Below are 26,568 nucleotides of genomic sequence, written 5' to 3'. Positions count from 1 at the left end.
GTTGGCTCTTTGATACATATTTCACATTCCCTCCAAGACTATACATAGCAAGTAACTAGAAACCTAGTTCTTTCTGGTGGACAGTGCGGAGCATCTGTAAGCACCCTCCTTCCTGTAAAAAGTGCAAAGGAAAATGCAAACTGAAAATATAGAACCTGCATGCCCAGAGCAGCCCTTTCCTTGTCAAGAGCAAGTGCAGCCTGGCACATCTCGGCTTTGACACAGAATTCAGGGATTTTATAGCTTTCTTCCATCTTTATACCACAAGTGTCCATTGTTGGGGTTTGTGCACACCCCACCCGAGACCAAATCCTCTCAGCAGTTGCTTGCTATTATTAGTAAGACAGAGATATCTTTTAAAATGCCCCGTCTGACCCAACCAGTTTTTCCCTCTATCAGTAGGAAGAAATGAACTCCTCTAGTTCCTAATCAGGCCCCCAAAATCTACGCTAAAATGTTCCTTTCACACCAACTGCACTTGCTGAAAACAAAGAAGGGAGGGAGCATGCTTCTAAACAGTTCCCTAGGCTGCTCTTGTCGTCAGCATGAGGCAAAGTTCAGAATAGATTTGGAAGCTTCTCACCAGCATCACGGGGAGAAGGGTCATACCAGTCAGTATAAAATCCATGCGGGGCCAACACTGCCTTCCTTCAGCAGGACGTCTGACAGCAGAAGTCAGACCCCTTCCCCCAGCAATCCACATACCCAATGTGGGGCTTCTCCCATCCTCTGTTATGCTGGGAGCTGCAAGTGATTTAACTGTAACCCATGTCAAATCAGCTGCCAAACAGACTGGCCCTCAACAGCCGGTCCTAATCACTGCACAGGCTTGTAAGGGTGACTTAAGCCTGGCACGAGAAACATTTGTGCAAAACTGTCGGCCATTGGGCCCTGGGCACCCATCTACATTCCACCCCTCTGAGTTCCCAGCCCTAGAGCCCTCGCCAACTGCCAACGTGCTCACCAGCTAGTCCACACAGCGCATGCAGCTGCCACTCAGCCAGTCAGCAAGTGGCAGGCCGCCAGCACGCAAGTTTCAGAATGCGAGCATGCCCCGTCACAGTGCTGCTAAAGGTTGAAGGTCTCTGTGTGCTAGCCTTTAGATTCGCCTCACTTGCCCTCCCACCTCCCTTCTCTCACCCCTCCCGGGTTCTGCCTCCCACGGTAGCATTTCACTCGTCTCTATAGTAACAGCATCTGGTTTCAGGGTTATAACTTTATGCAGAGCATTTCTCCTCCGAAGCAAGGGCTTTTGCCAAAGGATGCACTAGCAGCAAAAAGGCTGCTGCTTAAGGTGGAGCCACATGTTCCCTTGTCACCCCCCAGAATGCGGCTATGTTCTCAGCTGCAGGGTCACAGCAGCGGCACCGCTCAGACCCAGAGAAGCAGAAAGCAGCCCTTCCACCTTGGTATGCCCACTCCCACTGCCAGCCCCTCTCCTCCACACCCTGCTCTCCACTTAGCTGCACGGGGATCGAATGAATACTGGTGCTTCCTGATTGCTTTCAAGAAGGCACCAGACCATGCACAGCACCCTCAGGAGCAGAGTAGCTCCAGTTGTTCATACGTCTGTATCTGAGCTCAACACCACTGGTTTTTTCCATGCGTACAGCTTAAAATTTACTACTTAACCTCATATTTAAACTCATCTCACTTTATCCTCACTAGCCTGATCTGTTTACAAGAGCCAGGGAACCCCGTAATCTCTCACTTTACAACAGCTTTCCCATGCACAGCAAATGTTTACACACATGCCCGCACACACCAAAGTGACGCACGGAGGGGAGTGGACAAGTACCAGGAAGTGAAGAGTTGTATTATCATTGTTATTACTTGTTGCTGCTGTAAATTTATATTTACACTGTGTGTAAGGGCCTTTCCTTGAGGGGTACAAGGAGTTCGTCTCAAGTCTCAGAGCTCAATGCAGGTTGCCCCTGCTTCTCAGCTGGTTAGATCACGTGAGAGGCAAAAAAAAATTGGTATTTTCACAGGTCTTTTTCAGGAGCCACCAGTACTGACATTTACAAGTATACACTCACACACACACACACAGACACACACATCTCTCCGAATTCTATTTCCTATTCAAATCATCTCCAAGAAGAGGGGAATCATTAGCATCGCCAATCATTTGCCAGTGTAATGTTTTCAAACTTTGGAAACCACACAGTGTTTTATTGGTGTCTTTGTTGTTTTGGAAAATCTGCTTTCCACGTTTTCAACACACACGTAAAGAACAGCATCAGTTAGTTCTCTAAAAGCACAGGCAACAGGGGCCAGCAATCCCAGCGCTGCAAAGAAGACTGCCATCTATCGGCCACACGTGTTCACTACAGGGAAGTGGAGGGCAGGAGCGGAGGAAAAGTTGCAACAGTTTCCTTCCTAACTTCACCAGTCCCCACCAGTGCTGAGAAGGCCTTTGGCTTCCACAGGGAGGAAAGAGAAGGACGCGGGCGCTGGCTTAACCGTGGAGACTGCTGGAGCTCTGGAAATACCTACTGGGGAAAAGAAACTTCAGTGTGGCAAACCCAAAAGATGACTAATAGCAGAGCCGAGCCCCGGCAATCAGGAGGCAACAAAGCCAAACAGGTCCCCTCAGCAGAGTTCACGAGGGCCCTCAGTTCAGTTCAGTCGCTCAGTTGTGTCTGATTCTTTGCGGCCCCATGGACTGCAGCACGCCAGGCTTCCCTGTCCATCACCATCTCCCGGAGCTTGTTCAAACTCATGTCCATCAAGTCAGGGATGCCTCATCAGGCTGTAAATGCATCAATACACAGGCCCCGGTCCAGGGAGAAAGGGATGACAGCCCCTCACAAAACCAGACTGCAGACTGGATAAAAGATGAAAACTGAATCCCGAACAGGATCACACCACACATAATTCTGGTTTATGAACTGCAGTATTTTTGAAATGACCAAAATTTAGATACGAAGGGCAGGTTAGTGTGACAAGAGTACAGAGATGGCAGAGGTGGTGTTTGTTGTTATAAAAAGGTGACAGAAAACAGATTTGGAAATTTCAAATCCAACTCCTTGCTGACTTGGTCCTGTTAGGCATCTCACTTGTGGTGATGAATACATGAATCTACACAGGTAATAAAACTATACAGAACAGAAAACATACACACATATACAAAGAAATGAGTACCAACAGGAAATCTGAATAACTGCATTATATGTGATCAGAAAATCATGGTTGTGATATTATACCAAAATCCTGGTTGTGATATTATACTAAAGTTTTGCAAAAAGTTAACAGTGAGGTAATACTAGCCATATAGAAGTGATCTCTCTGTATTAGTTCTAAAAATACATGTGAATCTATATTTATTTCAATAAAAGTTTCAATTAAAAAAGCTCATCTGCAAATCTGCTTTTTTAAACTTTATTTCACGTGATGGTTAGTTACAGAAGCTGGTCCATCCACACATATGCAGAATCAAGTAAAATGGTGCAAATCCCAGACATGCACTTTAGTAACTGTAACCTTGGGAGAGTTAGCTAACCACTCACTTCAATTGTCCTTAAAAATGACCCTAAACACTTGATAAGTGATTCAGGGGATTAAATATGTTCCCAGAGTAAATAAATTTAATTAATTTTAGTTGAATCTAAATCTAAGGCTTCAAGGACCCAGAAAGTATAGTAACTAACAGGCCTACAATCCCGAAGGCTTTAATTCTGTCCCCATGGGCAAATGCCTGGGAGTATCAACTGGGGAGACCAGCAACGAACTGCCCCTCAAGGCTGGGTATCAAACTCCTCTCTCCCATCTTCTTCATGTTGGGGACAGTCTCCTACACTGTCTTCAGATGGCTGACTGAGTTCTGAAAGGAACTTCCTTGCTGGAGCAGGCTCAGCAATAAAGGACAAGAAAAGAACTGGTGGTGTGGGACTTCCCTGGTGGTCCAGGGGCTAAAACTCCACTCTCCCAATGCATGGGGTGGGGGGCACCCTGTGTTCGGTGCCTGGTCAGGGAACTAGATGCCACATGCCACAACTAAAGACCCCACATGCAGCAATAAAGATCAAAGATCCTGCGCATCGCAATTAAGACTCGGTGCAGCAAAATAAATACATAAAATTTTTTTTAAAGAACTAGTAGCAGGATGGAGACAGGGACTCTGAGTTGAGGAAGGGCGTGGAAGCTCAGGACTGGTGACAGATGAAAGCAGAATGTGCTGGAGAGGGTATTTTGTGCTGAAAAGGGAACAGCTCGTCTGACCCCATGGGACACCCGCCTGAATTATCCTTGAAAAGTGAAGTGAAGTGTTAGTCGTGTCTGACATCTTTGAGACCTCATGGACTGTAACCCACTAGGCTCCTCTGCCTATAGGATTCTCCAGGCAAGAATACTGGAGTGGATCCCCTGCCCTCCTCCAGGGGATCTTCCCAACCCAGGGATTGAACCTGGGTCTCCTGCATTGCAGGCAGATTCTTTACCATCTGAGCCACCAGGGAAGCCTGAATTACCCTTACATCATTTAATTTACTTTAATGAGTAGATCTACTTGTTTTCCTGACTACCATATGTTACAGCTTCTGACCAGAGTTCCTATGTCAAAAATTCAGCACTTTGCCCAGTGAAAGTTTTCCTGGAGTTTTGACTGTTAGGGACAGGAAACGGAGGCTCCCTTCTCAACTCATAACTTGCAACTGTCCTTCCTCAAAGGCTCTGGAGTGAAAACAGAAAGATCCTAAGAGAGGGGGGTGGCAAGAATGGAAAGACTGGGACTTCTCTTCAGGAGTCAGGAGGATGGCTCTGAGCACGTCCATCCTGTCCCCCGAATTCACTGCCAGGTCTCCAGCCAAGAGCCAGACTGAACCAGCTGTCGTGTAAAGAAGGCAGAGTAAAGGGAAGAAGGGAAGCAACTCTTCCATTCGATAGGGAAGACAGCCCTATCAAAAGGGCTTCGATAGCTGGAAACCCACCCTGCAACACGCCAACTTCAGGCTTAGAAGTGAGTGTATCATGACTGGATTGCTACCTGCCCTCCCACCGATGGTTTCTAACTGGTCTTCCTGGCTCTGAACTCACTCCCCACTTATCCATCCATCTAGAGAACACAGTCTGGTATCATTCTCCTTTTAAAGATCATTCATTACATTGAAGATGAAGTTCAAACTGCTCAACATGGAACTGAAGACTTATCATGAGCTTTCTACACAGAGTTCCTGCCACTCTCCATACCATCCCACTCCCGGATTAGGCTACCATGCCTTTGTGGACATGCTGTTTCCTCTAAATAACACATTGCCCTGGTTAACCCATTCTTCTAGACCCTACTCTCTAGAACACTCTCTACATTCTTAGACACACCCTTCCCCCCAAAAAGCCACACTCCTTTCCCCATTCTTCACTGGCTCGTTAAATGTGTCTGCTTCTCATGGAGCATGTACAACAGAGAACATCACCATCACTGAACCTCACACAACTGTCCTCGGACACATCATGGCAGACTTCTGCACCACCGTATAAGCTCTTTGAGAGCAAATACCATCCTTCTGAAGTCTTTCTAATTCCAGATTCAAGCACAGTCACTACACATAGTATAGTGAAAGTGAAGTTGTTCAGTCGTGTCCAAGTCTTTGCAACCCCCGTGGACAGTAGCCTACTAGGCTCCTTCAATTCAGTTCCGTTCAGTCGCTCAGTCGTGTCTGACTCTTTGTGACCCCATGAATCGCAGCACGCCAGGCCTCCCTGTCCATCATCAACTCCCAGAGTTCACTCAGACTCATGTCCATTGAGTCAGTGATGCCATCCAGCCATCTCATCCTCTGTCATCTCCTTCTCCTCTTGCCCCCAATCCCTCCCAGCATCAGGGTCTTTTCCAATGAGACAACTCTTCGCATGAGGTGGCCAAAGTATTGGAGTTTCAGCCTCAGCATCATTCCTTCCAATGAACACACAGGACTGGTCTACTTTAGGATGGACTGGCTGGATCTCCTAGCAGTCCAAGGGACTCTCAAGAGTCTTCTTCAACACCACAGTTCAAAAGCATCAATCCTTGGGCACTCAGCCTTCTTCACAGTCCAACTCTCACATCCATACATGACCACTGGAAAAACCATAGCCTAGGCTCCTTAGTCCATGGAAATTTTCCAGGCAAGAGTACTGGAGCGGGTTGCCATTTCCTCTTTAAATGTTGAAGAATGAATGAATGGATCAATCAGTCAACTAACCCGGGATGCTATATCTATGACTTTGCCTTATAAAGGCCAACCACATCTGCTATCACCCATGGCCAGGACAGATGGCCAGCACATGATGACATTTAAATTGGATTACAACATTACTCATGTTCCACTTGCACTACTCTATGAAAATAAAATATGTACTTTGGGAGAAAAAAAAAACAAGTGAGGAAGGAGTACACTGACAGCACACACATGTTTGGAACTAACATATCTCTAAATGCAAAGACCTGAGTGTAGTTTCCAAACATGAACCCCATTTACAAGCTAACTTTTAATCACTTGTCAAAACAGCGATTTGCTCCAAAGAGTGAGGAAAAGGCTATGCTATATCCCCTGAATGATGTTATGTCTGTGGGTGAATTATGAGATTTTTTTTTAAATAATCCTAATTATTTAACTTTCTCCTTATTACCTAACTTGAGAACTTAACCCTTTCTATAGACTATAATTATAATTGCACAGAAATATGTAAAATTAAAATCAAGAGAATTTCCCTTTGTCTACTTTTGAAAAAAATTTTTAAAATAAATAATTTTTTTAATTTATTAAAGTTAAGCAGTATCTAGATCTGTCACACAATAGGTTCAAAGCAAATATCTGCTTAATAATTACAAATGAACAAACTTAAATCACAGCTTAAACTGCTTTAAAAATCCAGAAGAAGCATGAGAAGCCATCAGTTTAGTTCAGTTCAGTCACTCAGTTGTGTTCAATTATTTGCGACCTCATGGACTGCAGCACGCCAGGCTTCCCTGTCCATCACCAACTCCTGAAACTTGCTTAAACTCATATCCATATTCTCGGTGATGCCGTCCAACCATTTCATCCTCTGTCATCCCCTTCTCCTCCTGCCTTCAATCTTTCCCAACATCAGGGTCTTTTCCAATGAGTCAAGTTCTTTGCATCAGGTGGCCAAAGTATTGGAGTTTCAGCTTCAGCATCAGGTAGCTGAAGTACTGGAGTTTCAGCTTCAGCATCAGGTAGCTGAAGTATTGGAGCTTCAGCTTCAGCATCAGTCCTTCCAATGAATATTCAGGACTGATCTCCTTTAGGAGACAGGCTGGATTTGCTTGCAGTCCAAGGGACTCTCAAGAGTCTTCTCCAACACCACAGTTCAAAAGCATCAATTCTTCAACACTCAGCTTTCTTTATGGTCTAACTCTCACATCCATACATGACTACTGGAATAATCATAGCTTTGACTAGATGGACCTTTGTCAGCAAAGTAATGTCTCTGCTTTATAACATGCTGTCTAGGTTTATCATAGGTTTTCTTCCAAGGAGCAAGCGTCTTTTAATTTCATGGCTACAGTCACCATCTGCACTGATTTTGGAGCCCAAGAAAATAAAGAGAAGGCTCAATTTTGTTCCTCAACCTGCAACTGAACAAATAAAACTCTGTAATGTGTTTAGGTAAACCAATAAAGACGCTGGATAGCAAATACCTGCAAAAGGAAATTAGGATTTGAAATGTCAACATAAACTTTGAGCTCTGGAAATTGCAGCCTAACTTTAAAATTATACATAGTCAATGTTAATTATCTATAGTAATTAGCACAGGGACAGCCCAGATAACCAGAGTTAATTTCGTACTTCTCCTCTGAGTCTGTGATTTGGCAGACATTCAGTCCGGCTTTTACAGTGACCTCAGGTTAGATCCAGGTTGGCAGGTGGACAGGAACTCCAGAGTAGGCGTCTGTTCCGGGACACAGTGCTGGGAGTCAGCTGGAGGGCAGCTGAGCAGGTACAGCCCGTGACCTCCCACCTCTGACACCAAGAGCTGACCCTGAAGAAAACAGCCTTCCCTTCCCACCTCTACCTGAGTGGCAGTCACCTCATTCACATCTTCCATCTTGAGCCACCACAACAGGTGGCAAGGATGAGGCTCCTGGCATTCTACTGAGTTCTTGTTACATGCCAGGCACTGTGTTAAGCGTCACACATGGAGTATTTCATTCGTGATGCTGTAAAATTGTGCCCAGCTGGCTTAATAACAGGATGGGGCTGAAGGTTCTAGTTATAAGATTTCAATACCTATAACAATGTGGGACTGAGGATAGGGACTCTGATTATCAATTAATTTTTCAAAAGTCCCATGTTTAAAACATCTACTACATACCAAGTGTTGGGCTCATCACTTTACAATGCTTGTCTGATTCAATCCCCACGACAACCCCATAAGGTAAACACTTTCAACATACCCATGTAGAATTGTAATTTTAAGTTGATAATTTACTCAAAATCACACAGTAAGCTAAGACCCAGGCAGGAAGTTTATCTTAAGCACTCTCCTATACCCCTTCATAACTAATCTAACGGATGTCCATCAGTGATCAACTTCAAGAATCTTTTTTTATCTTACTTAACTTCAATATGCCTTCTCATAACTTCAGATTCTATCACTTACACTCACCTCTTACCCTATCTGGGTGTACCTACTGGCCAAAAGTTGAAGGACCCTATGACAGGCTTCCCAAATAAATATCTTTATTTAATAAACACTGAGGTTAAGCTTACTATGTGCCAGTCACTGCTGTAACTGCTACAAATATTATTAGCTCATTTAATTTTTACAACAGTCTAGTGAAGTATGTATCATTTTTATCATCATGAACTCTGAGGCACAGAGAGATTAAGTAACTTACCAAAGTCACACAGCTAATAATTGTCAAAGTCAGGATTCAAACCCAGGTTGTCTAGATCTCCAAGTCTGTGCTCTTAGCCATTATATGTCATGCTGCCTCCCTTCACCTAATTTGACTGATCTGTTTCAAACTCTCCAGGAATCCAGGCTCACAAAGATTAAACAGATCTTTGGAGAAACAGCAGACTCACCAGAATACCTCCAGAGTATGCAGACCCAAGACATTCATAAAACTCCTCCTCTCAATCCTATTCTGCAAATGTTCAAACTCACAAATAACATGGTAACATATAATTTCTGATATAATATGTGGTCAAGTGTAACTGTACAAGTTTCTGAACTCAAGGAAAAGAGGGATATCAGGATGACCTGCAGTTCCGGGGGTGTGCCATCTGCCAGGCTCAGTCTGGGTTCACCAGTAGCACAGGGCTCACCATGAGCATCTCTACAGAGCACAAATGACTACATGGTATGACCCTTCAGGGCTACCAGCAAATAGCCAAAAGGGTTTACTGTATCAAAAGTCAGAAGAATGCATCACTTCCCATGTGGGCTATACTACTAAGCAGAAAAACTTTATCTCATAAACATGAAGTTTAAACATATAAGCACTGCTCACTGTTACATGAACAATGAAAGTACTTCTCTAATCCATTCCCTTACCAAAATGTCTCTTACCACAATACAGTAAGTCCCCTGCATACAAACATTCAAGTTGCAAACTTTCAAAGACATGAATATGCATTAGCATGTCCAATCACATGTGAATATGCATTTGAGTGTCCAATGACATTAAGTTAATTCACGTGTCTGGTGTACACCGAAACATGTGTGCATCTCTGCAAGTAGCTGTGCTCTTATGTAGTTTACTGTACAGATCTGTATAGAGTACAATAGTACAGTATCTTTATAGATAGAGTTGAATCAAGCAAGGAACCAGAACCTGTGTGTCAATGTCAGGCATGAGTGAAACTGCAGCTTGCCCTCCACCTCCTATTGCTGACAATCCTTCAGCTCCACCACCTCCCACCAGTTTATTGCTGTATGCCAGCTGTTGTACTGTACTACTGCACTTTTCAAAGTATTGGACTGTAAGATTAAAAATGTTTTATTTTTTGTGTATTTGTTTTTTATGTATTATTTGTATTTAAAAGTGTTATAACCTTATTACTGTACAGTACTATGCAGCCAATTGTGCTAGTTGGGTACTTAGGCTAACTGTGTTGGTCCTAAGAACAAACTGGAATTACAAACATGCTCTCAGAACAGAACTCATTCATATGAAGTAGACTTACTGTACTTTTCAAAGTTTATCCTTCAGTTTCCTCAAGGAATCTCTCAGTGTATACTTGTAATCAAATTTTCCCAAAGTTTAACTCATCTACTCATTCATTGAACCAATTGAGTGTCTCCTATGAATAGCCCTTATTCTAGGCACTAAGGATAAATCCATAGTGGAAAAACAGGCAAGAAGGAAAATTTAAAAGTAAACTGCATAATACATTAGAAGGTGATCCTGCTACGGGAAAAAATGTAAGAAAGGAAGAGATTTAGGGGGAGCTAGAGGGATGGGATACAATGGGAATCAGTTTTAAATAGGCAGTTAGGAGAGATCTCGCTCAGTGACACTTTGAGCAGAGACTTGAAGGAGATGAGCAAGTAATTATTCAAGGGAAAAACAAATACAAAGGCCCTGAGGCAGGAGAGTGGCAGATTTTTGGGACATCAAGCAGGCCAGTGGCTACAGCAGAGCAGGCTGGGAATCAAGTCCAGAGAGAGAGAGCTAACACAGGAGCAGCCGCCGTGGCCTGGGAGGCTACTCAGAGGGCTTAGCCATTTACTCTGAGCAACTAGAAACCACTGGGGGATTCTGAGCAGCCGTGATATTTCCTCAAGCTTACAGTCTTCTTTACTTTTTAAATCTCTGTCATTAAATAAACATCTTCATGAAGGTCCTTCCTGGAACCTGATTCTACCCAGAAGGTCTTCCAGGAGCCATAGCATGAAAGTTACCAGCAGGTCTGCCAGGGCAGCTTCCTACAGCAGCCAGGCCCCTTCTCAGGTGCAGACCCACCTGAGAAGACAGGATCCCCAGCGGTCAGAGCCTGTGCACTGACTTCCGCCTCGGGTCAGTCCTCTGAACTCCGGCTGATCTGCATTAACTTTATATTCATATAATCTTTATTAACTTCTGCAAACTAGCCTCAAAGTTCATGACTTCTGCAGTTGCCACCTGAATCCTCACCTACCTAAATGTGCCCCAGGGATGGCAACTCAGTGTTAGAAGATGCCAAAGCAGATGACTAATACCTACGTGTAAAGAGAACAGCATGGAATTGATTTGTTGGTGGCTTTTTAACACCCGTGACTCAAATCTATGTTTTACATAATAAAGACATATATTTAAAGTTGTCTTTAACAGTAAATTTTCTGGATTAATTTTGTGAGAATAGGAAAGACAGAGAATGATTGCAAATTCCTTAGTTAATATCTATTGTATTTTAAGGTAAATGCCCTCAGTGTGTCATCCTTTGCCTAAGGGCGGAAGAAATGCTTATTTGGCTCTAGTGGATTCTTAGCAAGGGGTAGGCCATCCCAAAGAAGCATGGTACTCTCAAATTAAAAACACCCTCTTTTACTCTGGTAGATTGAAAAGGAATCTACCATATGTAACTCTCAAATGCAATATGCAATTTGAGATCCTGACTCAATCAAATCATTTTTTAAAAAATGAGGGGACAACTAAGAAAGATTGAATATTAATTAGGTATTAGATGATACTAAGGAATTACTATTAATTTCCATTAGGTATAATAATGGGATTGGGGTTGTATTTTTAATGTCTTTATTTAATAGCTGTTAGAAGCAATCTAAATGTCCATCAACAGAGGAATGGATAAAGAAGTTGTGGGGTATATATATATATATGTGTGTATACATATGTAATGGAATAATAAATAATATATATATAATGGAATACTACTCAGCCATAACAAAGAATGAAATAATGCCATTTGCAGCAACATGGATGAACCTAGAGATCATCATACTCTTAGGCAGTTAGACTAGGAAAAAGGAGTCCAGAATGGCAGTGGCTAAAAGACAAGCAAAGGAAAAGCCCACGAAAATAGAACAAAGGAAGGTCCGAGGACTGGAGTGAGGAACTCAGGCAAAATAAATAGCACTCCTGGCTAGCCCAATTTACACAGGGCAGGCCCAGGGGGAGGGGGAAAAAAACATATGAAAAGAGGAGCCAAAATTGGGCAGGGGAACTCTCTTCTCTTTGCATCTTTTGGGTCAGCAGCCCCTCACGCCTTCCAGAAAACATGTATTAATAGAAAAGTTGTAACGAATATACTCACAAGTTATATAGACAGTTCCTTTCCCAAAGATTATTATAAACTCGAATGTCCACATTTTTGTCCCTCATTTTAGACATAATAAATTAAAATGTATAGGAAGATTTCAACGTGTGTTTTCTTTTCCTTCACACCTTAATCCACAGGCTCTCATCCAAGGAGTACTGGAGTGACTTTATCATGCCCAGTAATTTCATCTTAGTCAAAACAAAACAAAGTTTATGGTATGTTTATGTTTCTTAATACAAGCATCAGCATTTTGAAATTTTTCCCCTCATTTGTGTTAAAGTTGCATGTTAAAAACGCAACAGGAACTTCCCGGGTGGCACAGTAGTAAAGAAAAATCCATTTGCCAAGCAGGAGACACAAGAGACACAGTTTTGATCCCTGGGCCGGGAAGATCCTGTGGAGTAGGAAATGGCAACCCACTCCAGTAGTCTTGCCTGAAAAATTCCACAGACAGAGGAGCCCGGCAGGCTATAGTCCATGGGGTTGCAAAGAGTCAGACAGGACTGAGCACACACACAAAATGCAACAAAACATCCATATATCTGTAGCAACAAACACTGAGGTGCAAAGAAACCTGTGACATTGACAAAACAGAACCACGGGCTGCACGAGATGCCTCTGCAAATTCCCTCCAGCTCCTCACTGAGTGCAAAGAACACAAGCGCAACGGGAAACAGCAATTACCAGCTGGGGTGGGGGGTGCTGTTTGTATATTAAAACATAGTTTGCATCAAAGCTGAAGGTATGAAAGTCAGGGCTGCCTGTATGTACAAATGAATGATGTTCAAGCACAGGACAATGAGCATTCTTTGGGATCCTGGAAGAACAGAAAGTATCCAAAACCACCACAGTCCCTTCTATTGCTAGGCGAGGTACAGGGAGAAAGCGGAAGTATGTCCTGGTGACACAATATTCCTTTCTTGCCAAATACAGGGCACCTATTTTTTCCCAAAGAAATAATATTACATTTGTTGGTTAGGTTCCAAAGACAACTCACAAAAAACTATTTACTGCAAATGTGGCCAAATTATAGTAATAATAATAAAAGCTAATACAATAAGTGCATTGTATGAATAATTTAAAACCTAATACTAGTCCATGAAATAAGTGCTATTAATATCCCCATTTTACAGATGATGAAAGTGAGACATGAAGATGTAAGCAGTTGTCAAGGTTACATAATAATGGAATCCACATAGATTATCAGCTAATAGTATTGAAATAATTAATAACTGTATAGTACTAAAGTCGGAGAAGGCAATGGCACCCCACTCCAGTACTCTTGCCTGGAAAATCCCATGGATGGAGGAGTCTCATGGGCTGTAGTCCATGGGGTCGCTAAGAGTTGGACACGACGGAGTGACTTCACTTTCACTTTTCACTTTTATCCATTGGAGAAGGAAATGGCAACCCACTCCAGTGTTCTTGCCTGGAGAATCCCAGGGACCGGGGAGCCTGGTGGGCTGCCCTCTATGGGGGTCACACAGAGTCAGACACGACTGAAGCAACTTAGCAGTAGCAGCAGCAGTACCAAAGTAGTGTTTTAGGTACAGAATGGGTAAAATAGGTTTCAGTGGTGTTGAATGGAACCCCAAGCATCATTCTGGTATTATTTTCTATCAAAAAAATACATTTTGAGTTTCAAATAACCATATTCAATGATGGCATTCCAAAAATGAGTAGGAGGCAGTATGCATTTGGTTAGAAAGGGCATTAAACAAATAACTGAAACTAGAGGATAAATATCAGTGTTATCTTTAATAGATAATCACAAATAAATGAACTACAATCAGTTGAGACAAACCTACTCCAAGAAGAAATTACATACACATATTGTCTAAGGCAACTTTCTAAATTTGCTTTTCTCCTTATCCCAAAAATCAATTATCTGGATAAACACATGATAGCTAAAGACCAAAGTAAAACACCAGTCAGTTCTTAAAGACCTATTCAGTGTCATAACATTTCCTCTCTGGAGATCTGGGACTTGCTTGTGAACTTTTATCAACTTGAATCAATTTCACAAACCACTAGGTTAAAAGGAAGAATTATTTCTTCATCTAAATAGCAGAAGATAATTCCCTTCGCCAAGAAGAGTCTTAGAAGTAATGATGACTTTCTCTCCAATCTCCATTTGGAGATTTTACAGTCCTCCTGTAGCTTTTACAGTCCTTTTACAGTCCTCCCAGCTTACTAGCTGCAGCCAAGCTGAAAAGAGTCAAAAATAGTGCAAGTCAGACTGTCACTACTACATTCCAGCCTTGATGGAGACCTTCGTAAGTCTGCCTACCCGTGCTTACAGTTCTGTAAAACTAAGAGTCAACAGTAGGAAAGGCGAGCTAAGAGCAAGTGATGGTTAGCTGATCATGCCTAGCTGATCACTGCCTGTTTCTGTGACCTTCATCAGATCAGATCAGATCAGATCAGTCGCTCAGTCATGTCCGATTCTTCACGACCCCATGAATCGCAGCACGCCAGGCCTCCCTGTCCATCACCAACTCCCAGAGTTCACCCAGACTCACGTCCATCGAGTCAGTGATGCCATCCAGCCATCTCATCCTCTGTCGTCCCCTTCTCCTCCTGCCCCCAATCCCTCCCAGCATCAGAGTCTTTTCCAATGAGTCAACTCTTCGCATGAGGTGGCCAAAGTACTTGAGTTTCAGCTTTAGCATCATTCCTTCCAAAGAAATCCCAGGGCTGATCTCCTTCAGAATGGATTGGTTGGATCTCCTTGCAGTCCAAGGGACTCTCAAGAGTCTTCTCCACCACCACAGTTCAAAAGCATCAATTCTTGGGCGCTCAGCCTTCTTCACAGTCCAACTCTCACATCCATACATGACCACAGGAAAAACCATAGCCTTGACTAGACGAACCTTTGTTGGCAAAGTAATGTCTTTGCTTTTGAATATGCTATCTAGGTTGGTCATAACTTTCCTTCCAAGGAGTAAGCGTCTTTTAATTTCATGGCTGCAATCACCATCTGCAGTGATTTTGGAGCCCAAAAAAATAAAGTCTGACACTGTTTCCACTGTTTCCCCATCTATTTCCCATGAATTGATGGGACCAGATGCCATGATCTTAGTTTTTCTTAAAAAATGAAGTGACCTTCATAGAGACCTTCATTTTTGTTTACAATGGGCTTTGAAAGGCAAGCATATAATAAGCACCCATAGATTAAAAACTACCTGCTAACCTATACAGATGCCATTTTCTTAATAGCCAAATCATTTATCACTTCATCACACTATTGATTTGCACTGTTTTGTCATTGGCACTGATGGCCCATACACTAGCAGAAACATTCACTCTCAGTCAGGATTAGCCTACTTAAGGGAAGAAACTTGGACGTCTGGGCAAACTTAAAAGTGGTATTGTTTGTCCAGTTCTGGTTCCCCGGACCTTATTCCACACACACAATTTCTCTAAAATAAAAAAATTAGTCCAATTTAAAAATGAGGGATTTCCCTGGTGGTCCAGTGATTAAGAATCCGTCATCCAATGCAAGAGTTACGGGTTCAATCCCTGGCTGGAGAACTAAGATCACACATGCTGTGGGGCAACTAAGCTCACACATATGCACCAAAACGAAGACTCCGTACAGCCAAAAAAAAAATTTTTTAATGAGTGAAAGACCTAAACATTTTTCTAAAGAATAAATAAAAATAGCCAACAGGTACATTAGGAGATGCTCAAGATCACTAATTATTAGAGGAACACAAATCAAAAGCACAATGAGGTATCATTTCACACCTGTCAGAACGGCTGTCATCAAAAAGTTTACAAACAACAAAGACTGGCAAGGATAGAAAAAAAGGAAACAGTACATTCACTGTTGGTGGGAATGTAAAACGATGCAGCCACTACAGAAGTTCCTCAAAAAGCTAAAAATAGAACTACCGAACATATGATCCAATAATCCCACCCCTGAGTATAATCTACAGAAAATGAAAACACTAATCTGAAAATATTCATGCACACCAGTGCTCATAGCAGCCTTATTTACAACAGCCAAGAACACAGCCTCAGTGTTCATTAACAGATGAATGTGACAAAAAAGATGTATGCATAATGGAATATTATTCAGCCATAAAAAGGATGGAATGAAATTCTGACATTTGCAACAGTATGGATGGTCCTGGAGGCTATAAATCTTAGTGGATAAGCCAGATAAAGATAAATACTATACATTATCACTTACATGTGGAATCTAAAGAATCAAACAAACGATTGACTATAACAAAACAGAAGCAGACTCACAGATACAGAGAACAAATTAGTGGTTACCAATGGGTAAAAGGAAAGAACAGGGGTAAAATATGGGTAGGGGATGTATGTGTAAAATAAATAATCTATAGGGACATATTGTACAGCCTAGGAAATAAGAGTCAATATTTTATAGCAACTTTATATGGAATATAATCTATAAAAATATTGAATCATTATGTTACATACTTAAAACTAATATTGTAAATCAACTATATTTCAATAAAGAAAATAATATTTTATGAATTAAAGTAATTCAAGTTATTAATTCTTTAAGTCTCAATTTTCTCATCTGAAAAATGGGTTTAGGAATAATACCTACCTTGTTCAATTGCAGGAAACTTACAAGATAATATAGACAAAAGCACCCTGGGAACTTCCCTGGCAGTCTAGTGGCTAAGACTCACTGCTCCCATTGCAGGGGCCCAGGTTTGATCCCTGGTCAGGGAACTAGATCCCACATGCCACAACTAATTTTGCATGCTGTAACTAAAGATCCCACATGCTGCAACAAAAATCCCAGGTGTCACAGCTAAGACCCGGCACAGACTAAATAAGTAAATAACATTTTTTAAAAATCAAACAGTACAAAGGACAAATAATTTGTTTTTAAAAAGCACACTGCATGATAGGTGCTGGTCATAGATCTGCAGTCTACCCAGGCAGCTTGTTTTATTAGACAGGAAGGTCCTTAACTTTCCCTAGACAGGCACAAGTTCATGAAGGTTACATTTGCTAACAACTAGCAGAGAGGGAATTCAAACCCAGCTCTGCCTGATTCCAATGCCCTCATGCCACACCTCCATCCCTGCATGGAACAGGAGGAATAAATAACCAGGCAGTTCTTCCAAAATCTCTCCAAACTTATGAGCCCCAGCTTGGGAGCCAGAAACAAGAGAGAGTTTCCCTCTTCTAAACCTTAAGTGACCCGCAGGGGCAGCAAGGAAAGAGGTCATCAGCCTGCACCCTCTTCACATGCCAGAGGTCACAACTGGTTGATAACACTCAGACGACTCACTGGAAAAGTGCCTGAGGACTGGAAATAAGCCAGCGGAATATTTTTGAAAGGTGGTCACCCTGTGAAACACAGACTGGCTTGTGTAATTTTTCAGGCTTGGAAAATGTTGAAAATGATCCCAAATGCCAATTTTTAAACATCAGAGTAAAGGAAAAATTAAAAATAGAAGTGACAAGGGGATGTAGGTAAGAAAAGAAAGAAAAAAATGTGTTGCCGGGTCTTAACCAATATATAGCTTTGGTAGGAACTAATTTTCTAAGATTAATGATTTCCTAAAATAGAAATGACAGACTTGGTAGATGAGTAATAATAATTTTTCTTGTGTTACTAAAACTACTGACTCTCTATAATGCTAAGGAATTACCAATAATGATGATTACATGTACACTTAGTTCTCATCCATATAGATGGATCAGTTGTGGTCTTCATAACAAGGCCCACGTGCTAGAGTTACTCTAAGCTCCATTTTTCTTAGGAAGAAATCTAGTCTCAGAGCCATAAAGGGAAAGGCCCAAGAATGCAGACATTAAGAGAGGAAGAATGGAAATTCACACTCAGATCTGACTCGAAAACCAAGCCTCTCCCTTGTTAGCTTTGAAAGTGCCCAGCATAGGGTCCACTTCCTGTGTCCTCCCACCCTTTGTTGTTGTTACCATTCAGTCGCTAAGTCATGTCTGACTCTCTGCGACCCCATGGACTACAGCACACCAGGGTCCCTGTCCTTCACTATCTCCCAGAGTTTGTCAGATTCAAATCCAGTGAGTCAGTGGTGCTATCTAACCATCTCACTCTGCCACCCTGTTCTCCATTTGCTTTCAATCTTTCCCAGAATTAGGGTCTTTTCCAATGAATCAGCTCTTCACATCAGGTGGAGAAGGTATCAGAGCTTCAGCTTCAGCATCAGTCCTTCCAATGAAGACTCAGCGTTCATTTCCTTTAGGACTGACTGGTTTGATCTCTTTGCTGTCCAAGGGACTCTCAAGAGTCTGACGAGGGAAAGATACAAGGTAGATGGAGACTCCTGGAGAAGCAGACCCAGAGCATCAGTGGAGGAGCATCATCTTTCCCTCAAGGACCCAGAAAATGATGCGAATATAGTGAAACTGAGAGCGCATATTGATTAATTTAAACGGGTGTCATTATGACGATAAGTTGTTTTGAAAGCACAGCTATTTGCACCGTGGACAGGGCCAGAATACAAAGTTCTTAGTAAACCAAAAAAAGCAGTAAGAAGCAAATTAATGAACTCCCCCACCCCCATAACTCCCTGCCAAAAAAAAAACAAGTCCATCTTGTTTTAGTCTACAATCAACAGGACTGAGTGGAGCACAGCAGAATAAACACAAGGACTTCCAAATTTCTGTGATACCACCGTAATCGTCCAGGGTATTATTCTAGTGCTCAAAGAGTTCACACGGTTTATCTTCTCAATATGCTTAATAGCTAATAAGATAGGTTATTCTACTGAAATAGGTTAGAGATATAACAAAGAGTCGGACACGACTGAGAGACTGAACTGAACTGATAACAATTCAAACAAATGGAAGTTCTAAGCACAGGAAGGAATCACAGCAAAAGCAAAAATTGCAATTCAAGCTCCTAGCACAGAATTTACTTCACTGATAACACTGCCACTGTGTCAACCAGGAATCCTGATGGTTCCCGGCCAGTGCGCTAGGACCACGCTCCAGGTGGACTGAGATGTCCTTCCCCATTCCAGGCAGAGTCAGGCACAGACAGGGCCCCAGGCCAGTTACCTCCATCCACAAGATGTCTAGACTGCTCATCCAGAGTACTGTACAAATATTATTACTTACTAAGCATTCTATGACGTGACAAAGGTCAAAAGCATTAGCAAATGAATCCATCATTTCACCAACTTTTTGATCAGAAAATGTCAACAGCTTAGAAAGTCTAGAATGTCCCTAGAGAAGCATGAATAACCACTTCCCCCTTCATCCTGGTCCCTCCGCCATAGGGCCATTATTTTTCTAACAGCTGTTGGCCAGCGTCATCCCAGGCTGAGAATAACACACCATCTGAAGTACTGTATACAAGGCTGTGGAAACCAAGGTGGGAGGCCACAGCAGAAGGCACTTCTACATCCCTCAGGGCAGGCTCAGTGGATGCCAAAGGGGGAGCCCCATGTGGTTCAGTTCTGCACACAGACCATCCACAAACTGGACTGGGGTGCATCTGGGAGCCACATTAACAGATTGAGGCCTAAGTGAAGTTAGTCAGGCAGAGAAAGACACATATTATACGACAGTCACTTCTACATGGAATCTAAAAAATAATACAAATGAATTTATTCACAGAACAGAAATAGAGCCACAGACACAGGAAACAAACTTACGATTAACAAAGGGGAAAGGGAGGGAGGGAGGGATAAATTAGTTTTATGCAATTAACAGATACATACTAATACACGTAAAGTAGATAAACAAGGATTTACTATCAAAGCACAAATATATTCAATATCTTGTAGTAACCTATAATGAGAAAGATTCTGAAAATATATACATTTTGTGTATAACTGAATCTCTTTGTGAGAACACCTGAAACTAATATAATACTGTAAATCAACTACATTTCAATTTTTAAAAAAGAAAGCAACCATGGAGGCGTTAGTGCTATGAAAGCATCAGGATGACACTGAAGAGGAGCAGCAGCCTGAGTGGGAGCAGAAGAGGCAGGTTTCCTTCTTACCTTTTCATCTTTCACTGTATCTAACAATACCCATTGTCAGGACAGCCTCAGAAATGACTGTTTTTAAAGAGCAATTGATGTGCGATGGAAACTCAGCCCTGCATGCTAAGATGAGCCTGTGTGGTAGCAAACGTGGCCCCTGCCGTCAAGCCCACCAGCTGGGCAGCAGCGCTCTCCTGCGTCTGCAAACCTCAAAGAACAGAAACCCCCCTACTCCTGCTTCACTGACTCCTCCTAACATGTCAAGAACTGCATTCACAGGCCAATTCTTTTTGAGACAAAATTCAGGATTACTGCTAGAGAATAAAAGAAGGTACAAATTACATGCCAGTTAGCAACAGTGCATGTAGAATGATCCCAGTCTGAGACATCATCACGTCTCACACTCCAATTTCATTAGAAAACTCTCCTCAGCATTAGAGGAGTTTGGGCCTCATGGCAATCACTCTGCTTGGCTCTCTGGTATCTATTTCATCCCAGTTTCTATAATGTGACCTGGCCTACCCAAAACTGCACCTGGCACCCTATTGACATGTGCACGCATACACATACACACACACACAGGCAACATCATTACCATTTTGGAATATAGGCCAACACTTCCTCATTCACCTGCTCTCAACCTCTGCCTCTCACTTTCATATTCCACAGTTCTCCAATCCCAATGTAACTCTGCCCTGGGGAGCCCAATTCTGGTCTTGGTGACTTCCTGGCTCTTCTCTCATTTCTGGTGAGACCCTTGGACCAGAGCAGGTCAGCACTGCTCCTCACCACCTGCTCTAAGCAAAGGCCACCCCACCTTCCACCCAGGCTCAGACCACTGGGCCTCTCCCTGCTGCTTTCCCAGCCAGACACAACGTTGCCTACATCCATTCCTTCTCCTGAGGATTAAACACAGTAGGAAGACTATATTAAAACTAACCCTGAACCTAACCAAGAAATCAAATCCAGTGCATAAAATACTAAGAAAGTACCAAAGTGTTCCAAATCAAAGAAGAATAGAAATATGGATCTCAAAATTTCAGGTGGGGATTAGACAATTTTGGAATGAGGCTTGGATTCACTATTTCAGATGGAAGACAGACTCTTTGAGGGCAGACACACTTGGACAAGCCAAGGTTGGAAGATTAATGCTGGCATAAAACTCAATATTCAAAAAACTAAGATCATGGCATCTGGTCCCATCACTTCATGGTTTTCCTTGGATGGCATCTAAGTTGTCTCTGTAAATGGCCCGTGAGACATCCTGGAGGTTGGCTGACTTCCTTGGTGACAAGGCACTTCAGTCATCACGTCCATGAAGCTGGCTGTAAGTCTGACAACCTCTGACTTCAGTTCAGTTCAGTTCAGTTGCTCAGTTGTGTCCAACTCTGTGACCCCATGAATCACAGCACGCCAGGCCTCCCTGTCCATCACCAACTCCCGGAGTTCACCCAAACTCATGTCCATTGAGTCAGTGATGCCATCTAGCCATCTCATCCTCTGTCGTCCCCTTCTCCTCCTGCCCTCAATCCCTCCCAGCATCAGTCTTTTCCAATGAGTCAACTCTTCGCATGAGGTGGCCAAAGTATTGGAGTCTCAGCTTCAGCATCAGTCCTTCCAATGAACACCCAGGACTGATCTCCTTTAGGATGGACTGGTTGGATCTCCTTGCAGTCCAAGGGACTCTCAAGAGTCTTCTCCAACACCACAGCTCAAAAGCATCAGTTCTTCAGTGCTCAGCTTTCTTCACAGTCCAACTCTCACATCTATACATGACCACTGGAAAAACCATAGCCTTGACTAGACAGACCCTTGTTGGCAAAGTAATATCTCTGCTTTTCAATATACTATCTAGGTAGGTCATAACTTTCCTTCCAAGGGTAACTCCAAACAAGCCTCTGCTATCTCTGCATCTGTTTCCTCAGCTTCACGAGACAAGGCTCACTTTCCACACAGCCTGAGGCCCTATGATGCTATGTGTGTTCTGAAAAGATCCACAAAACACTGTGAGCTCTTCACACACACAAATGGGATGGGGAGGGAAATGGGAGGGAGGCTCAGGATGGGCAACACGTGTACACCCATGGCTGATTCATGTCAATATATGGCAAAACCACTACAATACTGTAAAGTAATCAGCCTCCAATCAAAATAAATAAAATTTAAAAGAAAATTCAAGAGATAGTATCACCAATGTGTGTTTACTCCCAACCTATGCGGGTTTAGATTGCCAAATGTTCCACCTTCTTAGAAGAGAGATTTGGAAAGGCCCATCTGCCTGATGGGGGCAGGGGCCCAACTCTCCAGGTTTATGCCCACATTTATCAGGAAGTTGTGTTACACAAACCCACATGTTTTTAAAACTTCCAAATGCAGAGACGTTAAGGTCTGTGCTATTTTATGCCAGTATACTCTTAATAATTAGGACAGAAATATAAAAGGAATTTAAATAGAAAGTGTCTTTCTATCTCCCTGATAAAAGTACCTAGGGAATGGTGTAAACAATCATTCACAATTTTGACATTTTAATCTTGCAAATTGTTTGGTGTTTCAGAGGCAGTCTGTAAAAACTTTTGCATTTTAAATGAAACGGTAGTGACAGATCTAAATTCACTGTGGTATAAAAACATAGGAATATCACTATGCCTTTATCTTGTTAAAAAGCTAATAAATTATAAATCCTTTTTAAATCACCAGCCAAAGCCCAAAATCTGTAGGCACAAGCAAGGGAAAAGACGGAAGGTGATTATGAAAAGATAAACTGTTTTATGAAGGTGCTTTTGTGGTAAAAGCGTATGATGCAGTCACTCAGGCATACAAAGATATTATTTGAAAGCGATCTAAAAACCACATGGATCTGCAAATGAATAAATGTTCCCAAGATAAATTACAAAGAAAAACATTCTGAATGTGACTTTGCTTGGTCGTATATTTAGTTGCAAGTCTCTTCAGACTTTTTAGACGATTCTTTGGAACTCTGATTATCCAACATTCTTTCTTTTTCACTTTTCGCCTTTGTTACTGCAACTGTACACCTAACAGTTCAGCTCACTTAACTTTTTATTGAAGATCTACTCTGTAGCAGTCCAAGTCAAGGACTAGTGACATAAAAAATAAATATTTATTATGAAAACTGATAAACATCTTTTTACTGTTAATAAATAAAATACAGTCACTTCATAGAGGAGAGAGTCTAGTCAACTGAGACAGAAAGACTCATTACAGACAATTCTGCATAGCTTCAAACACCAAGAAATACACTTGTTCAAGATTAACAGATTCTTCATCCTTTCTGTCTACAAAGATAGCATTCCCGGGAGCAGGAAGAAAGCCTTCTCCTCAGTTGGGTTAATTTCCCTAAGCTTCTACTTGGGGAAAGGATGATGAGTGAAAGGAAGGAGGCAGAAAAAGCGAGATCACAAATAATACTTTTTTTATGAGAAATAACCCATAGGAAAATGTTTCCTGAAAAATTATAGTTATTTTAACATGGACACTACATTGACTACAAAGTCAGCTAGCTCAAAAACACTTCAGCATTTCTTGCAATGGTAACTTTGAGTACATGGGTCATTCATTCTTTAGACACTGACTACATAAATGTCATGATTTCTCCTGAAACCAAATAATGGCTATTCAACAGCCAAAAAAAAAAAAAAGATAACTATGCCCTTGCTTACTAGCAATATCAAGTCTGCAAACTGGAAGAAAAAAGCTGAGAGATATTCATCTCAAGTCAAATGTTTTTTGGTTATGACAAGAAAGTTACCCTAGATCCAAGTGAGGGTTTTCTGAGTACCATCTGCAATCCTCAAGAGATGGTACAAACAATCTGAAAAACTGATGCAGACATACTAGAACCCAAATTAATGAGGTTAGCTTGCTCTCACAGGCGTAAACAGGAAGGTGACTTCAAATGGAAGAGTCCAGATGATAATAAATGAAAGCAAATATTAATACCATAACAGGAAGGAAAACTATAATTGATAAATCATTAAATGAGATTACAAGATTTTAGTACAAAAAAAAGGAACCAAGTGTGCTTCCACACACTACAATACAACCCTTTTAATGTAATGTGATAAACTGTGTAATGTCAGATTTTATTTCCAATAATCTTTTTTTAATTCTAAAGATGTAATTAGCCAACAGTAAGAAGATATCTGTAATAGTAACCTTGATATATCAAATTATTTTAATTTCCCCAAGGAAGGAAGCCTTCCAAAAACTTCTTAAACCCAAATGTAAATGAAAGAGGAAAAAATAGTATTCAAGCACTAATTTTTCTACATAAAGGGGAAAAGGCCTTCATGCAGTTCTTAAAAATTCAAAGATGTTTAGAAGACCGTGAAATGATTCATAAAGGAGAATCTGAAGAAGTAAATTCTGCATCACTTTCCCACTTCCAGATCTTCCTTTACCACTGCAGAAAGATGAAAATTAAGTTTATTCACTAAATAGTCTGATCTCAACATCTGAAAATGCATTTCACCGTCTGTGGCCTTTGTTTAGTTTGTATGTGTGTATGAAATATTGGGAAATCATATTTAGATTTAAAATCGACAGTGATATGTACCTAAACGTACAGTTTCCTTTAAGGTTTTGGAAGCATATCTAAATTTATCCTCACACATGGTTATAGATTCATTTTAATTTTTACAATTCTGAATTAAGAAGTTTAGAAATATTCGATTTGGAAGGCCCATGTGTCTAGACATATTAAATCAAACAAAACTCTCCAAGTGCCTTCACACTAGTGTCAATAACATAAAGCATCAACTCTCATTTATTCATGGGACGATTACAGCATTTGGAACATGGCCAACACCTCACTTCTTCTCACTGTCCTTTCGGCCTGCTATATCTTATCTATCTTATTGGCAGGCATCACTCCAAAAGTAGTAATAAGCTGGCAATTATTAAGTCCTTACCATGAGACAGGCACTGCTGTCAATATATACAAGAGCATATGATTTCCCACAACTGCTCTATGAGATCAGTACTCTTGCTATGCTTATTTTCCAGAAGAGGGGCTCAAGGAAGCTAATTCACTTGTCCACAGTCATAAACAGCAAAGCAAAATGACCAGTCTGATGCCAGAGACTGAATACTTAAGGAATTCAAGATTTGCCTCCAAGAGATAACCATGATAGAGGAAACGAAATCCAAATTGATCAATAGAGTAAGAAACCACCCTATCCCTCTGTGATATACATAATCAAAATGAATGTGCATTTCATGGGTGAAATGTTTCCAACTACTGATCATAATGAGATTCCTGGATTATCCATAGATTGTAACTCACATATTCAATCCCAGGCCCTCAGTTAATTGCAGGGTTCTGGTTTGACCTTTCTTATCTTCTTGAGTATTTGTCAAACACTGTACTCAGCCTTAAATTCATTTTTTTTTAATTGCATAAAAATTTCCATCTTAGCCATTTTTAAGTCCACACAGTTCAGTAGTGTTAAATACATTTATGTTGTTGTGTAATAAATCTTCAGAACTTTCAGCCTTTGTCTTAGTCCCTTCAGGCTGTGGTAACACATTATCATGGAGGAGAAGCTTACAGATAATTGAAATGTACTATTTGCAGTTCTGGAGACCAGAAGTCTGAGATCAGGCCACCAGCACAGTCAGGTGTTACCCTCTTCCAGACTTCTCACTGTACATTCTCATGGCAGAAGGGGCTACTGAGCTGTGGGAATCTCTTACAAAAGCAGAAATCCCATTCATGCAGGCTTCATCCCTATGACCTAACCACCTCCTAAAGGCCACATCTACTAATACTATAATCTTTGAGAATTAAGATTACAACATATGAATTTAGAGGGGAACACACACATTCAGCCCACAGCAGTCCTAAATACGTTTGAGGTCCATTCTGTTGCACCATGTTACTCTTTATCAACGACCCATCTTTAAACTTCTGAGGTTGAACAAAATCTTCAATATTGAAGGCTTCTTTCTTTTTTTTTTTTAGAAGGCTTCTTTCTAGATAAGCATATATAAGACTCTGACATTATATAAGTTAACGATTCTTTTGGAACCACAGACCTTTTGAAAATCTGATGAAACCTATAGTCAATATATCAAAATAAAATGGATATATGAGTATATAACTTAAATGGTGCTCTATTTTCATGAAGTTATTGAACCTCTGCCCCGCAAAAGCCAACTATGAACTCAAGTAAAGAACTCTAATTATCTGGCATTATTTTGCACTAGTATTTACCAATTCTCTTGCATTTGCATCATTCCTTTAAATATCAAGATTCCCCTAGGGAGTTGTAATCAAGATCTTATTTGTAAAATTTCCCATAAACATGATTTCATTTATAAAAATTAACCTATAAACTTCAGGAAAATAACTCCATTGCTTATAAA

General features: G+C 41.4%; 1 protein-coding gene across 2 annotated transcripts in view; it reads right to left on the bottom strand.

Moving 5' to 3' along the window:
• SLC4A4 (solute carrier family 4 member 4) overlaps window positions 1-26,568 on the bottom strand; it is a 363,818-nt gene that overhangs the window by 314,770 nt on the left and 22,480 nt on the right. Inside the window, exon 1 of one of the 2 annotated variants that reach the window (XM_070791562.1) lies at window positions 965-1,000. The exons of the other annotated variant lie outside the window; for it this stretch is intronic. The gene's annotated coding sequence lies outside the window, so the exon portion shown is untranslated. Of the gene's footprint in view, window positions 1-964; window positions 1,001-26,568 lie in introns of those variants that run through there. 2 annotated transcript variants of the gene reach the window in all.

Source organism: Bos indicus, chromosome 6 (assembly GCF_029378745.1).
Source record: "Bos indicus isolate NIAB-ARS_2022 breed Sahiwal x Tharparkar chromosome 6, NIAB-ARS_B.indTharparkar_mat_pri_1.0, whole genome shotgun sequence".
NCBI classification, from domain to species: domain Eukaryota; kingdom Metazoa; phylum Chordata; class Mammalia; order Artiodactyla; family Bovidae; genus Bos; species Bos indicus.
Note: the sequence above shows the minus strand (reverse complement) of the source record. Positions and strands in the feature narration are given on the sequence as shown.